Source organism: Puma concolor, chromosome C2 (genome assembly GCF_028749965.1).
Source record: "Puma concolor isolate L17-30 chromosome C2, mPumCon1.1.hap2, whole genome shotgun sequence".
In the NCBI taxonomy this organism is placed as follows: Eukaryota; Metazoa; Chordata; class Mammalia; order Carnivora; family Felidae; genus Puma; species Puma concolor.
Window position 1 is genome coordinate 21984156 of NC_141675.1, and position 16016 is coordinate 22000171.

A 16016-nucleotide genomic window follows, 5' to 3' on the forward strand; every position below is an offset into this window, starting at 1 on the left:
ACACTAAAAAAATTGATTTGTACACTTTCGATAACTTTATAACTCAATAAAGCACTTATTTAGTTCTTAAAGGTTAGGGGAAAAAAAGGTAAATCTCAAGTATCCTTCATGTTGCACTTTTATAAGCATACGCACCTTCTTCCTAAACCTCCCCATCCCTATTTCTATTCAGGGACAATTCTAAAATTTTGTCACTTAAAAACTGTTACATAAATGGAATCATGCAATACGTAATCTTTTGGATTTGACTTTTTCCCCCTTGACATAATTCTTTGGAGCGTCATCCAAGTTGTTGCATGTATCAACATTCTTTTTTGTTACACTGGTATGGATGTACCACAATTTGTTTATTACCTGTTGAAGAAGGACATCTGCAATGATTCCAGGTTTGGGCTGCTAAAAATAAAGCTTCTTATGAATATTTATGTACAATTTTTTGTGTAAACGTAAGTTTTCATTTCTTTGGGGGGAAAACACCCAAGAGTGCAATAGCTGGATTATAGGATAATCACATTATTAGTTTTTTGAGAACCTGCCTAAGTTTTTTCCAGAATCGATGTATCATTTTACATTCCCACTAGCAATGTATCAATGATCCAGTTTCTCCGCACCCTCACCAGAATTTGGTGTTGTCATTATTTTTTATTTTTTATTGTAATCATTCTGATAGGTGTGTAGTTGAAATCTCATTGTGGATTTAATTTGCGTTTCCTTGATGACTCATCCTGTTAAACATCTTTTCATGTGCTTTACTGCCATCTGTTTATCATCTTCAGTGAAAGGTCTGTGCACGTCTTTTGCTTATTTTCTAATTGGGTTGTTTTTCACTGTTGAGTTTTGATGTTCTTTGTATATTCAAGATAGTAGTCCTTTGTTGGATAGGTGTTGTATTATTTTCCTATGGCTACTGTAACAGATCACCGCCCAGAGGGTGTCTTAAGACAACAGAAATGTATTCTCCCCCAGTTCTAGAGGCTACAAGTCCAAAACCAGGGTATCAGCAGGGTTGTACTACCTCTGGAAGAAAAGCCTTCTTTGCTTCTTCCAGCGTCTAGTAGCTGTCAGCATTCCTAAACTACGGTCACCTCTCTCTGTCTCTGCTCAGTCTTCACATCGCCTTCTCTGTGTGTTTGCCTGGTGGCTGTGTCTCTCCACCCTTTACCTCCATCTTCACATCACCTTTCTTTCACCATGTATTTGTCAAATCACCCTCTGCCTTTCTCTTACAAAGATTCTTGTGATGGCATTTAGGGCCCACCTGGGTAACTGAAAATAATATCCTTATCTCAAAATCTTTAGCTTAACTACATCTGCAAAGACCCCTTGTCACAGCCCATCTATTTTGAAAATATTAACTAATAAAAGTTTTAAAGGAAAAAAAAAAAATCCTTTTTCCAAATGACATTTACAAGTTCCAGGGATTGGACTCGATATGTGTAAGTACCCATTACTCAGCCTACTACAGGTGGTTTGCAAACATTTTCTCCCAGTCAGTAACTTGTCTTTTTATCCTCTTAACAGGGCCTTTCACACATCGAGAAAAATTTTTCATTTTCATAAGGTACAATTTATCATTTTTTCCTTTTGTAGATCATGCTTTTGGTGTCCAGAAGTTTACCTTTTTTACCTTTTGTAAGATGGGCTACTTGAGAAGCAAATAGGTGAGGCCCATCTATTTCACGGCACTGGATGAAGAGTCATGTCTGCAATCCAAGATACTTATTACAGGAGTAAACGTAGGCTGGAATGAAAGTTAGAGCAAATTTATTTGTGACCTTTGTATGTGTGAAGGCCTCGATGGCAAGCTGGTATACCAACACAGAAAAGGCTCTGTTTTAAAAGGCAAGAGACAATTAACTAAAGGGAATTGAACCTGGCCAACTTGCCCTAGCATATTGTAGCAAAGGAGTTAGAATCAAACTGAATCTTGAGCAAACTAACAAAGTAATTCTAGATTAGATCATGAACCTGAGAAAAAATATAGCTACACGAAAACATTATTGCAACAATTGATGAAATTTGAATACAGATCCAAGATTAGGAAATAGTGTTCTATCAATGTAGAATGTTCCGGTTTCGATTGTTGTACTGAGACTGTGTTAAGAGAATGTCCTTTATTCCTAGGAAAGACATGTAAGGTTTCTTAGCAGTAGAAGCACTGTGTCTTCTACTTACTTTCAAATGGAATAGATCTGTTCCCAGGTAGAGATGGAATGATAGGTCGCTCTCCAGAATGAGGTTTAGAACCTAAGGGGTCATGAGGGTGGGTGGCCAAAGGAGGCCGGTTGTCCTAGAATTGGGCATTCACTACAATGGTTCTCAGATTTGACTGTATACTACAATCATCTGGAAGCGTTTAAAAATCCCTAGTGCCTGAGCGTTACTCCATCTATCTGCTTACCAAATCAAGAAATCTGGGGATGGATACTAGATAGTAATTTTAAAAGTCCTCATGTGATCTCAATGTGCACCAAGCTGGAGAAGCACTGTCTTAGAGTTCTGCTACTCCAAATGTGCCCCACAGACCAGCAGCATCAGCAACACCTGGGAGCTTGTTAGAACTACAGAATCTCGGGCTCAGCCTCACGTCTAGTGAATCAGAATCTGCATTTTAACAAGATTCCAGGTGATTTACATGCACATAAAAGTCTGATGAACATCAGAATCACCTGGAGAACAAATACAGCTGAGAAAGGCCCAGGCTTGTCGAGGCAGGATAAGGCCCACACCTCTGTATTTTTACCCAGTTCCTCAGTGAAAGAGTTTCAGTATCTGACCATCCCAATCTGTCTCTTACGTAAGGTAAAATTTATCTTCCCTCAGTGCACATTTCCATTCTCCCAATCTGGCAAACTTAGCCAACCACTGTTAGATGGAATAATTCACTATTTAATGTTCTGCAGCTGAGGTAATTTACTAGTAAAATTTACAGGTGCCTAGAGCTAACCATATTTTCTCTTTATTATAACTCCATACTAAATCATGAAAAAATCTGATGCTATTAATAAACATTACCTTTCTATTTGAGCAAAATAATATTTAAAGGATAAGAATGCTGGAATAATAGTAAATTGGAATTTTTTCCCACTGTTTCACATTGCACAAGAAGCTGATACTTTTCATATGTAACTACACATGCTAATATAACAGGACTGCCATAGGTAGTCTAAGAAATAATTAGCTTGGAGTTTTACAAGTATGTGGACATCTCTAGACTATTCTAGAAACTGCATTCTAGTTACCGTACCTCCTTTACCATTGGCCTCTTTCTCAGATATCAGCCCCCTTTTACTCTGATACATAGTACCATCTTAAGGCAAAACTTACCTTCTCTCAATGCACATTGCCAGTCTAGTCCTTCAGCCCTTGTAGACCTAACAAAGATGCTGTTTGTTTGGGGGTTTTTTGAAGAAAATTGTTTATGAAAGAAATTATAAAATAACATAATCAAATGGAATTAAGATTTCCAAGGATAAACAGAAATGTGTCAAAATAGAGTGTCAAAGGTAGATACTTGAGAATATTTGTATAATAGAAATGAATGTTGAATAAACATGCTTCTAGTCACAATGAATAGAGTTCAGTGTGTATGATTCAGAAAGTTGTTTTTTTTAATGAGAAGGAAAACTGTAGCAGAATTTTAACCTTTGCTTAATTTCACCTAAAAATTGGAGTGAGAAGGCACTGGAAGAAGGTAGCAACTGAAATTTCACAGTTTCAGGACTTTGCATGCAGTTTTGAAATAATCTCTGCGATTGTTCTTTTTATCCCTCCTTTGCTCTAGAATAATGAGCCATGCATCTCTGTAATGGGTGGCTAAATTAGGTGAGGTTGTTAATAACGTGAGGCATGAACACTTGTTGGAGGGAAATACAACAAACCACTTCAAGAAACTGTGAGACTTTCAGTAAATCATATAACCACCAAAATCTATAACTTGAAGGAGATCAAGCAAAACAAACTAATTTTAATTCAATTTCAACATTCTTATTATCCCTTTCACACAACTGTTTTACTGATCTATAGGTGCTTACTAGTTCATTACATCAACACATAACACAAAAGCAAATTTAGCCATAAAAATAGCATAACATTAGTGATTTGTGTTTATAACATAAAGCTTTAATGAAAATGACTCATGTCTGGCAGGTGCATATCCCCTCCCCTATGACACACCTATGACATTAACAACAAATTGACAAGGACATTATTTCACCTGAGTATAATGCTAACTCAGAATCCTTCTTAACACAAGTTGACAGTCATTGCTTCATTTATTCATGCATGCAAACAAAGATTTATTTACTCTTTGCCTCTTCTGGGATCCAATATAAAACAAGACAGACACAGCTCTGTCATCATACAGCTTATACATTTTAGGAGAGACATTGAAATAAGTAATTATGATGATGTAATGTGACATGAAAGATGAAACCATTTTTGCTATACTTGTTTTAGGATTAGACTCTTAAGCTAGAAGCTTAAGAAAATATGTCATGAAACTTACCTAGTTCCCTATATAAGGACTTCCACTCTTTTTTTTTTTTTTTTTTAATGTTTATTTATTTTTGTGAGATAGAAAAAGCACAAGCAGGGCAGGGGCAGAGAGAGAGGAAGACACAGAATCTGAAGAATGTGAAGCAGTTTCCAGGCTCTGAGCTGTTAGGACAGAGCCTGATGCAGGGCTCGAACTCACAAACTGTGAGATCATGACCTGAGCTGAACTCAGACACTTAACCGACTGAGCCACCGAGGTGCCCCAGGACTTCTACACTTATTAGATATTCCTGCAAAAGGGAGGTTTGAAATGTTCATTATAGCTGCACACATTGCTACTCCAATAATAAAGTGGTTCTATTATTAAGAGAGAAGAAGGGATATCAGGTAGGCAAAAGCAGTCTCTGCCTGAGTGTTTAAAAATACATTTGTTCTGTGAATGAATGAAATCTTAAAGTCACTCCATTGCTTCAATTCCTTCAGTTAATAATATTCATTTTCTCACTCCCATTTAGCAATACTCATTCCCTTACTATCTTAGATCACTGGCATCCTTAACTATTATTATTATTATTATTACATCATTGTTATGTAACTTTACACAGGTGTATACCTTGTTCTCCCAACTAAATTAAGCCCTATGAATACCTTTTTATTTATAGAATACCATCAATATGCTATAAATTACTTCACTTAATAAGTCCGCTATTCTGTTTGGGCTGCTCTAACAAAATATCACTGTCCTGATGGCTTATAAACAACAGAACTTTACTTCCCACAGCTCCTGAGGCTGAGAAGTCCAGGATCATGGTGCTGGCAGATTCAGTTTTTAGTGAGGCTTCCTTGGTTCACAGCAGGTGACTTCTCCCTGTGTCCTCACAGAGTGGAAGGGGCTAGGAAGCTCTGTGGGATCTCTTTTGTAAGAGCACTAATCCCATTCATGAGGGCTCTGCCTTCCTGCCTTAAGTACTCCCAAAGACCCCACCTCCTAACATCCCATTGGACATAAAGATTTCAAACATAACAATTTGGGAAGAAAACAAATACTCAGACTGTAAGTAATTCCCAATATTTGAAGGAATAACATACTTCAAAAAAGAAATAAGGGAAATAACCACTTTCTATCATGACAATTACTACATGTCTCAAATTGGGTTTTTTGTTTGTTTTTTATATTTTAGAGACAGAGAGAGAGAGAGAGAGAGAGAGAGGGCACACGTGCAAGCAGGGGAGGGGAAGAGAGATGGACACAGAATCTGAAGCAGGCTCCAGGCTCCGAGCTGTCAGCACAGAGCCCAATGCAGGACTCGAACTCACAAGCAGTGAGATCATGACCTGAGCCAAAGTCGGACACTTAACCAACTGAGCCACCCACATGCCCCTGTTTGTTTTTTAAATTGAATTTTTTAAAATGTTTGAGACAGAGGGAGAAAGAACATGAATAGGGGAGGGGCAGAGAGAGAGGGAGGCAGAATCCAAAGCAGGATCCAGGCTCTGAGCTGTCAGTACAGAGCCCGACACCGGGCTTGAGCCCACCAACCATGAGATTATGACCTTAGCCAAAGTCAGACACTTAACTGACTGAGCAACCCAGGTGCCCCACAAATTGGGTTTTTTTTTTAATGTTTATTTATTTTGTGTGTGTGTGTGTGTGTGTGTGTATGTGTGTGTGTGTGTGTGTGTGTGTGTGTGTGTGAGAGAGAGAGAGAGAGAGAGAGAGAGAGAGAGAGAGAGAGAGAGAGATAATAAGTGGGGGAGGAGCAGAGAGAGACAGGGAGAGGGAGAATCCCAAACAGGCTCCATGCTATTAAGGCAGAGCCTGATGCAGGGCTCGAACTCATGAACTGTGAGATCATGACCACCCAGGCACCCCTCAAATTGTTTTAAGTGTGCTCCTACCATGGATTTTTACGAGTATAACAACATTAATGAAAACAAAAACCAAGCTCTAGATAATTCTAACCAATCATTATCCCATTAAACATATTTTAAGAAGGTGGAATTTGCATATGTGACAAAGTAAAGGGATAGAAAAATATTTTCCACACAAACAGAAACCAAATGAAGTAGCTATACTTAATTCAGACAAAATAGACTGTAAGCAAAAACTATAACAAGAGATAAAAAGGTCATTATATAATGGAAAGATGTCAATTCATTAAGAGGACATAATACTTGTAAATATACACATATCCAATATTTGAATACCTAAATATATTCAGCAAATACTAATACATTAAAGGGAGCAATAGGCAACAATACAAAAATAGGAGGGGAATTTAATGCCACACTTTCAACAAAAGATAATAATCCAGATAGAAAATCAATAAGGAAACATGGGACTTCAACCACACTTTAGACCAGATGGACCTAATAGACATACACAGAACATTCTATCCAATAGCATAACACTCATTCTTCTCAAGCACATATGGAACATTCTCCAGAATAGATCATTTCTTAGATCACATATCAAGTCTTAGCAAATTTACAAAGACTGAAGTCATGCCCTGTATCTTCTCCAACCACAATGGTATGAAACTAGAAATCACTAATAGGAGGAAAACTGGAAAATTCACAAATATGTAAAAATTAAACAACGCAATCCTAAACAACCAATGGGTCAAAAATGAACTCAAAAGGGAAATCAGGGCACCTGGCTGGCTCAGTTGGTAGAGCATGAGACCTTTGATATCGGGATTGTAAATCAGAGTCCCATGTTGGGTGTAAAGATTACTTAAAAATAGGGGCGCCTGGGTGGCGCAGTCGGTTAAGCGTCCGACTTCAGCCAGGTCACGATCTCGTGGTCCGTGAGTTCGAGCCCCGCGTCGGGCTCTGGGCTGATAGCTCAGAGCCTGGAGCCTGTTTCCGATTCTGTGTCTCCCTCTCTCTCTGCCCCTCCCCCGTTCATGCTCTGTCTCTCTCTGTCCCGAAATAAATAAAAAACGTTGAAAAAAAAAATTAAAAAAAAAAAAAAAGATTACTTAAAAATAGAAAAAAAAAAATTTTTTTTAAAAAAAGGAGATCAAAAAACATCTTGAAACACACAATAATGGAAATACAACATACCAAAATTTATGGGACTCAACAAAAGCAGTGCTAAGAGGAAAGTTTGTGGCAATAAATGCCTGCATTTTAAAAAGGGAAGGAGCGCCTGAGTTGCTCAGTTGGTTAAGTGACCAACTATTGATTTCAGCCCAGGGCATGATCTTCTGCTTCGTGGGTTTGAGCCACATCAGGCTCCACGCTGACAGGATGGAGCATGCTTGGGATCCTCTCTCTACCTCCCTTTCTACCTCTACCCTGCTCATGCTCTCCCTCTCTCAAAAATAAATAAATAAAACTTAAAAAAAATTGTAAAAGGGGAAGAAAAGAAGAAAGATCTTAAAGAATTAACTTTACACATTGTGGAGTCATAGTGAGCTAGTTTGATTCATCATGAAAAGAAGAAAGATCTTAAATAATTAACTTTACACATCAAGGACCTAGAAAAAGAAGAACTAAGCCACTCTGAAATGTACAAAAGTTATCTATACTTCTACTCTGGTGATATTTTGTCTCTTTGGTGGATCAGAGACCCCAAGCTCAGCCATTTCTATTCTTCAAGGCCCTATAAAACAGACTCAATCTAAAGTTTGATCATTCTCAAGATGAGAAGGGACAAGGTACCTTCCAAAGTCAGAACCTTCAAGACCTTATTGATGGCCAGCTACATAATTTGTGTGGGCCAATGCCAAATGAAAATGTGTGAGGCCCTTCTTCAAAATGCAAGACAAATGTGCCAGGAAAGATGCAAAAATATAAAGTTTTTCCCTTTCTTCCATATCTCTCTCAATTCATCATTGTGTTTTATTCATCTGACATTTAAAGTCATTCTCAGTGAAAGCAAATTTTAAATTTCAAACATTAGCATGAATTGTACCATTCATCTTTATATCATACAATGCTAGTTTTAGATGCAAACATTTAACTTGAATGTGCACAATCACCAAAATCACATCATTCATATCTCAGAGCTCTTGCATGCATATGTATTTCATTCTTACCAGAACAGTAGAAAAGCTGCACAAGACTCACTGAACTGTTTTTAGTTCTTTAAATGTGCACATTCTACCAACATTTTCTACCTTCCACTAATGAGATGGACTGAAAAGAAAAAGAATTTTGGCTTGTCCTATCTTTTTCCTTCTATGTCATCATTTTTAGTGTAAGTTGTTAGAAAATAGTAATGTTCTTCAGTCATGTTTCATAGACACCATTGCCATTCTGTGTTCAATACAGCTTACAGGCTAATAACAAAACCTCAAAGACAATGAACAGGACTAGATCTGTAATGGGCATACTACAGTTCTCTACTAAAACACAATTTTTCTGTCTGTAGCCACTCTATTTTTACCAAAGACAATTTTGGTAACACTGATTTGTTTGTGAAAAAGGTCTAGTCTAATTAAATTTGGCCTGGTTAGGGGCGCCTGGGTGGCGCAGTCGGTTAAGCGTCCGACCTCAGCCAGGTCACGATCTCGTGGTCCGTGAGTTCGAGCCCCGCGTCGGGCTCTGGGCTGATGGCTCGGAGCCTGGAGCTTGTTTCCGATTCTGTGTCTCCCTCTCTCTCTGCCCCTACCCCGTTCATGCTCTGTCTCTCTCTGTCCCAAAAATAAATAAAAAACGTTGAAAAAAAAAATTTTAAATTTGGCCTGGTTATTTACACAAGTGCAGCAAGAACAGTGATTTTATGCATGTTTTAAAGTATGATATTTCAGTTAAAGATTTGCTAATATCCAAGGGGCTTCATTGGCTCCATATAATTAACTTTAGTTATTCTTAAAACTGTCTGATAAGAAGCAATCTCCGATTACATTTTTAAAAGTCTCTTTCGGCTAAGAAGCATGAAAGTTCAGCGAGACCCAAAGTGAATATAGAAGTTCAAAGATAAAATCGTTAAGAATTTCAAACAAAGAAATAGCCAAGAAATAACCCCACTACTAATCTGTGACAAAGGAGTCAAGAATATGCAATGGGAAAAAAAAAGTCTCTTCAACAAATGATGTTAGGAAAAGTGGACAGCTATATTCAAAAGAATGAAAACTGGACCACTTTCTTACACCATACACAAATATAAGCTAAAATTGATTAAGGATCTAGGGGCACCTGGGTGGCTCACTTGGTTAAGTGTCCGACTTCGGCTCAGGTCATGATCTCACGGTCTGTGAGTTCGAGCCCCACATCGGGCTCTGTGCTGACAGCTCAGAGCCTGGAGCCTGCTTTGGATTCTGTGTCTCCCTCTCTCTCTGCCTCTCCCCAACTCACTCTCTCTCTCAAAAATAAATAAAACTTCAAAAAATTTTTTTTTATTTTTTATTATTATTTTTTAATTTTTTTTAAATAAATAAAATAAAATTGATTAAGGACCTAAACATGAGACCTGAAACCATAAAAATCCTACAAGAGAACATAGGCAATAATTTCTCTGACAGGAGCCGTAGCAACAGGGGTGCCTGTATGGCTCAGTTTGTTAAGTGTCCAACTCTTGATTTCAGCTCAGGTCATGATCTCACAGTTAGTGCGTTCAACCCCCTCATTGGGCTCTGCCCTGACAGTGCGCAGCCTGCTTGGGATTCTCTCTCTATGCCCCTCACCCACGCTCTCTCTCTCTCTCTCTCTCAAAACAAATAAAATTAAAAAAAAAAAAAGTCCCTACTCCTTCTTTCCCTCCCCCATGGCTCCAACCTAAATCATCTCCCCACCCAAACCCCAAGCTTCCTGAAATTCCCTTGGAATCATTTTTTAAAAATTTGGATAGGTCTCCTGAGGCAAGGAAAAGAAAAGCAAAAATATACTATTGGGACTACATCAAAATACAAAGCTTCTGCACAGTGAAGGAAACAGTCAACAAAACTGAAAGACAGCTTACTGAATGGGACAAGATATTTACAAATGGCATATCAGATAAAGGGTTACTATCCAAAATATATAAAGAACTTATACAATTCAATACCAAAATAAGAATAAGAATAATAACACAATTAAACCATGGGCAGAAGGCATGAATAGACATTTCTCCAAAGACACACAGATGGTCAACAAACACAATAAAAAATGTTCAACATCATTCATTATCAGGGAAATAAAAATCAAAACCACAATGAGATATCACCTTATACCTGTCAGAGAGCTAATGTCTAAAACTCAAGAAACAACAAGTCTTGGCAAGGATGTGGAGAGGGGCACCTGGGTGGCTCAGTTGGTTAAGCATCTGACTTCGGTTTGGGTCATGATCTTACGATTCATGGGTTCCAGCCCAACGTCAGGCTCTGTGCTGACAGCTCAGAGCCTGGAGCCTGCTTCAAATTCTGTGTCTCCCTGTCTCTCTGCTCCTCCCCCACTTGTTCTCTGTCTCTGTCTCTCTCTCTCTCAAAAATAAATAAAAGCATTAAAAAAAAGAAAAAGGATGTGGAGAAAATGGAACCCCTGGCACTGTTAGTGGGAAGGCAAACTGGCGTAGCCACTGTGGAAAACAGTATAGGGATTCCTCAAAAAGTTAAAAATAGAATTACCATATGATCCAGTAAGTCCCCAAGAATACAAAAACACTTATTTGAAAAGATATATGCATCCCCATGATTATTGCAGCATTATTTACAACAGCCAAATTATGGAAGCAATCCAAGTGTCCATCTATAGATGAATGGATAAAGAAGGTGTGTGTGTGTGTGTGTGTGTGTGTGTGTGTGTGTGTGTGTAATATTACTCAGCCATGAGCAAAGAATGAAATCTTGCCATCTGCCTCAACATGGGAGGATCTAGAGAGTGTAATGCTGGGGCGCCTGGGTGGCGCAGTCGGTTAAGCGTCCGACTTCAGCCAGGTCACGATCTCGCGGTCCGGGAGTTCGAGCCCCGCGTCGGGCTCTGGGCTGATGGCTCAGAGCCTGGAGCCTGTTTCCGATTCTGTGTCTCCCTCTCTCTCTGCCCCTCCCCCGTTCATGCTCTGTCTCTCTCTGTCCCAAAAATAAATAAACGTTGAAAAAAAAAAAAATTTAAAAAAAAAAAAAAAAAAAAAGAGAGTGTAATGCTAAGTGAAATAAGCCAGTCAGAGAAAGACAAATACCATATGATTTCACTCCTATGTGGAATTTAAGAAACAAAATAAACAAACAAAACAAACAAAGAAAAAGAGAAACCAAGAAACAGACTCTACACTATACAGAGCGAACTGATGGTTGCCAGAGGGGAGGTGGGTGGGGATATGGGTGAAATGAGTGAAGGGGACTAAGAGTACATTTATCCAGCTCCTGGGTGGCTCAGTCGGTTAAAAGTCTGACTTCTGCTCAGGTCATGATCTTGCGGTTTAGGAGTCTGAGTCCCCATTGGGCTCTCTAGGCTGTCAGCACACAGCCCACTTCAGATCCTCTGTCCCCCGCTCTCTCTGCCCTCCCCACCTCCAAAGCTGGCATATGCACACGCACTCACTCTTTCTCAAAAAAAAAAAAAAAATTAAAAAAAAAAAGTATGCTTATCATGATGAGCCCTAAGTAATATATAGAATTGTTCAATTGCCATACTGTATACCCAAAACTAATATAACACCGTATGTTAACTATACTAGAATTAAAAATGTTTTTAATTGTTAAGAATTTCAAGATGACAGCAGAGCACTATACCAGGATGAAGCCCTACTGAGCATGGAGCCCCAAGTATAAAGTGTGTCACAGAAGCCATTTAGTGGGCATCCTGATGACGATATGGCAATTGGGGCAGCAAGAGACACAAATGGACAAAGTGCACGTTATCTCATTTGTTCACGTGCCTGTTCCATTGTCTCATCAGACTTCACTTACAAGTCACAAGTGCAAAAATAAATTATTAAGCACTTCAAGATGGCAAAAGCAAAGCATTACACCGAGTGCAAGGCCTTTCTGAGCATAGGTCGCATGCTCATGAAGCAGCCCTGCTCTCACTTTCCAATTCATACCCTCTGGCCTCAAGCAATAAAAATTTTTTAAAAATCTCTAACCCTTTTTTCTTCTTCTCTTTAATCTTCTCCAATGACTGTCAAACATATTCATAAATATCCCAACCGCAATTAGTTTTATCATCTTTTCAATTCAAACAAGCAAACAACTGGATCCACAACTTATATTACCTGTTATTGTTTCCTATATTAAACATCTACCATAGTTTAAACCCTTTGGGTACTTAATCCTTCCAAGTAAAGAAGCTTATAAAATCACCTCTGTAAGAGGCAGTTGCCCTTCCAGTTTTCTTCCTTCGACTAAACAAACAATGCTTAAGATTTTCCACTTTGGGCTGTAGCAGTACATAGTGCTGTATTCTATTCTAGACTTCTTCAGCCTAGAATGTACCCATTTTGTATTCTTTCAGAGGAGGGTTGAAAGGCAACATCCCCTACCATATTAGGTACTTTCTTCCATGGACTACTCTACTGCATGTATCTCCAGTCCATTCTTTTTTTTTAATTTTTTTTTAACGTTTATTTATTTTTGAGACAGAGACAGAGCATGAACGGGGGCGGGGCAGAGAGAGAGGGAGACACAGAATGGGAAGCAGGCTCCAGGCTCCAAGCCATCAGCCCAGAGCCCGACGCGGGGCTCGAACTCACAGACCGCGAGATCGTGACCTGAGCCGAAGTTGGATGCTTGCGACTGAGCCACCCAGGCGCCCCTAGTCCATTCTTATCTCAAGTCACATATTAACTCATAATCCATTAGAATATGTGTTCCATTAGAATAACAATTCTCAACCAGGAATTACCAGAAAGCCGTAGGGTGGATGAAGGGAGTCATCAGAAAAGGCCCCCATGTTGTGAGTCCTAGGATTTTTCTGAAAAGAAAACTAGAGCTTTAATAGATGTACAAATGGGTCTATGATCCTCCACACCTCAAAAATTTTAAGAATCACCTCACTGGATTCTCTTACTTGATAAAACTTCAAAGTATGAGATTGGTCAGTATAATCTGGCATCATTCAGCATCTAACCCTGTTTTCCAAAGTTCTGGCACCTCTAGGAAATTATAATTTTATAAACAGAACTAGACACTTTGATTCACTTTTGTATTTTTAGGATGCAATTAAACATACATTTCTAGCACTTAAAAGATTTGTCAAATATATTTGGATTATAATTTAACCCACAGTACTTCACACAATTCATGATTTTATTTTTTTTATTTTTATTTTTTGTTTTTTAACATTTATTTATTTTTGAGACAGAGGGAGACAGAGCATGAATGGGGAGGGTCAGAGAGAGAGGGAGACACAGAATCAGAAACAGGCTCCAGGCTCTGAGCGGTGAGCACAGAGCCTGACGCGGGGCTCGAACTCAGGGACCGGGAGATCGTGACTGGAGCCGAAGTCAGATGCTTAACTGACTGAGCCACCCAGGCGCCCCCACAATTCATGATTTTAAATAAAGACAAATTAAATCACATCTGAATTTCTAAACCTAAATATATTAGATAGTGGCACTTGGAATCGTTCCAAAATTCCTGGAAAGCATGTCATTCTCTTGAAATAAACTTAGCATAAAAGGTGGCAAAGAGGTCCTTACAAGGCGTGTCTGAATCTGACTTGGTCAACGGTATTTGGCAAAGTTGGCAAAAACCTAGGAGAATGCAACAACAAATTCTGTGAAAGGCCCATGGATCTGGAACATAAGCAGTAGAGGACAATTGATGAAGGTACTGTTGCAGCAACTGGAATCATCAACACTGATACCACATGAACAAAGCACGTAATACACATCTGAAAAGGAGTCATTCCAATTTTTTGCAGAGCAAAAATCTCCACTATTAATAAACTGATGACACCAACAGAGATAAGCAGAATCCAAGAGGAATCCAGTGCAGGGAGGTCAGGAAACCACAGGACCCCACTAGCAGGTAACTGTTCCTGAATAGAAAAACCTACATCTGAATGTGTTGCCCCTGTGCTAAAATTCCAAAGAGCAACAGACATGAAGATCCACATTGGAAACCGAATCCAGACCAACACAGAGGCTTTGAGAGGGTGGCAGTTATCCCGAACATATAGCTCTTGAAACAAGCCCCCCCGTATTCTTTAGGTAAGTTGGCCTGGCAACTCTTTTGGACCACCTCAACTGATCTGCACTAACTGCACCTTCTTGGTTGAGATGCCTTGCAATGCTTTTTATTTCTGGCTGCAAATTTTCCACCTTGGCCAGGACGTAGTGCCAGTTACGGTGCGGTAGTAGGGGCGGGGGAGAGGGGGTCTAGACCACGCCCAGCAGGACCTCGGTGGTTAGGACAACACGGGACCACTAGGGCAGACCTGTGGCAGTGTGCGTGCGGAGTAGCACCTGCTCTGCGTCTGTACCAGTGCTGATGTGGCCAGGTCCTCGCCCCAGCTGCCAGGGCCGTGGCCACTGCCGGAGCCAACTGCCAAGACTCACGCCGCCAACCCACACCCGCAGAGCAGAGTGATTAATGGCACCGTGGAGGTTGGCGCAAGAGGCAGGCCCCTGGCCCCAAGTTGCAGTGCAGCCACCTACCGCCAAAGCCGGCAAAACATGTCTGGGTTGACCTTTCTTCTTGATGCCTGCACCTGTAAGCCACACTGCCCAGAGTAGAAAACTAAGGACTAGTGGAGGTGATGTGGCTCATAACACCCGGAGACCAAGTTGTTGGCTAAAGACAGATATTCTCATCTCTTCCACTCAAGCCAGAAAGGCGTGAGGTGAGGGTTAGACAAGGGAAGGAGGTAAATGTTCTGTAAAAAAAAAAAAAAAAAAAAAAAAAAATTCTTTATGATGAGTTGAATATCTAAATTGAAAACAACTGCTTAGGTTTCATTTACTTATTCTTTTATTGTCCCAATGTTTACTAACTGCAAATTGCTAATTAGAGGCTGAATATTCAACTATAAGCAGGCATGTATAGTTCTACCCTTATGCAAGTTGAATAAATAGGCAATGAGTGACAAGTCAATGCCACAAGGGGTACCAAAGGAAAAGTGCATGCATAGCACTAAGGATGTACAAATCGGACTATTAAGGAGGCTTTGGGAAAAGATAAGGCTTTCTGGAAGAATTCACCTCTACAATGACCTGCAGAATGAGTAAGACTAACTGGTCTCAGAGAGAAGAAAGACTGTTCTTGACCAACAAAACAGCATGGGCAAAAGCAGCAAGATGAATTACAAGGAAATGAAAGAAAATTCAGAAGAGGTGGAACATAGAACCATGGGGTTCTTCAATGACCAAATACCTTTAGGAGTTTGAACTCTATCTTAAATGCAGTGAGGAGCTATTTAAGAGTTTCATATTCAATCATATTTGCTTTGTCAAACCATCATTCTATGAATAACATAAGGGAGTGGAGTCCGCGATCAGAGTAGGTACTGGTACAGTTCACAGTTAAGATTAGGTATTTGGCTGGATTGGGGTATGGAAAATAGTGGGGTTTGGACGTGAAAAATACCTAAAAGGTAGAATTGACAGGACTCAGTGATTGACGGGACGTGGAAAGGCTAAGGGAGAATAAAAT

General features: G+C 39.5%; 1 pseudogene; it reads right to left on the bottom strand.

Annotated features, from left to right (window-relative positions):
- Positions 1 to 13908: 13908 nt before the first annotated feature.
- Positions 13909 to 15232, bottom strand: LOC112850039 (cytochrome c oxidase assembly protein COX18, mitochondrial pseudogene; annotated as a pseudogene).
- Positions 15233 to 16016: the final 784 nt, after the last annotated feature.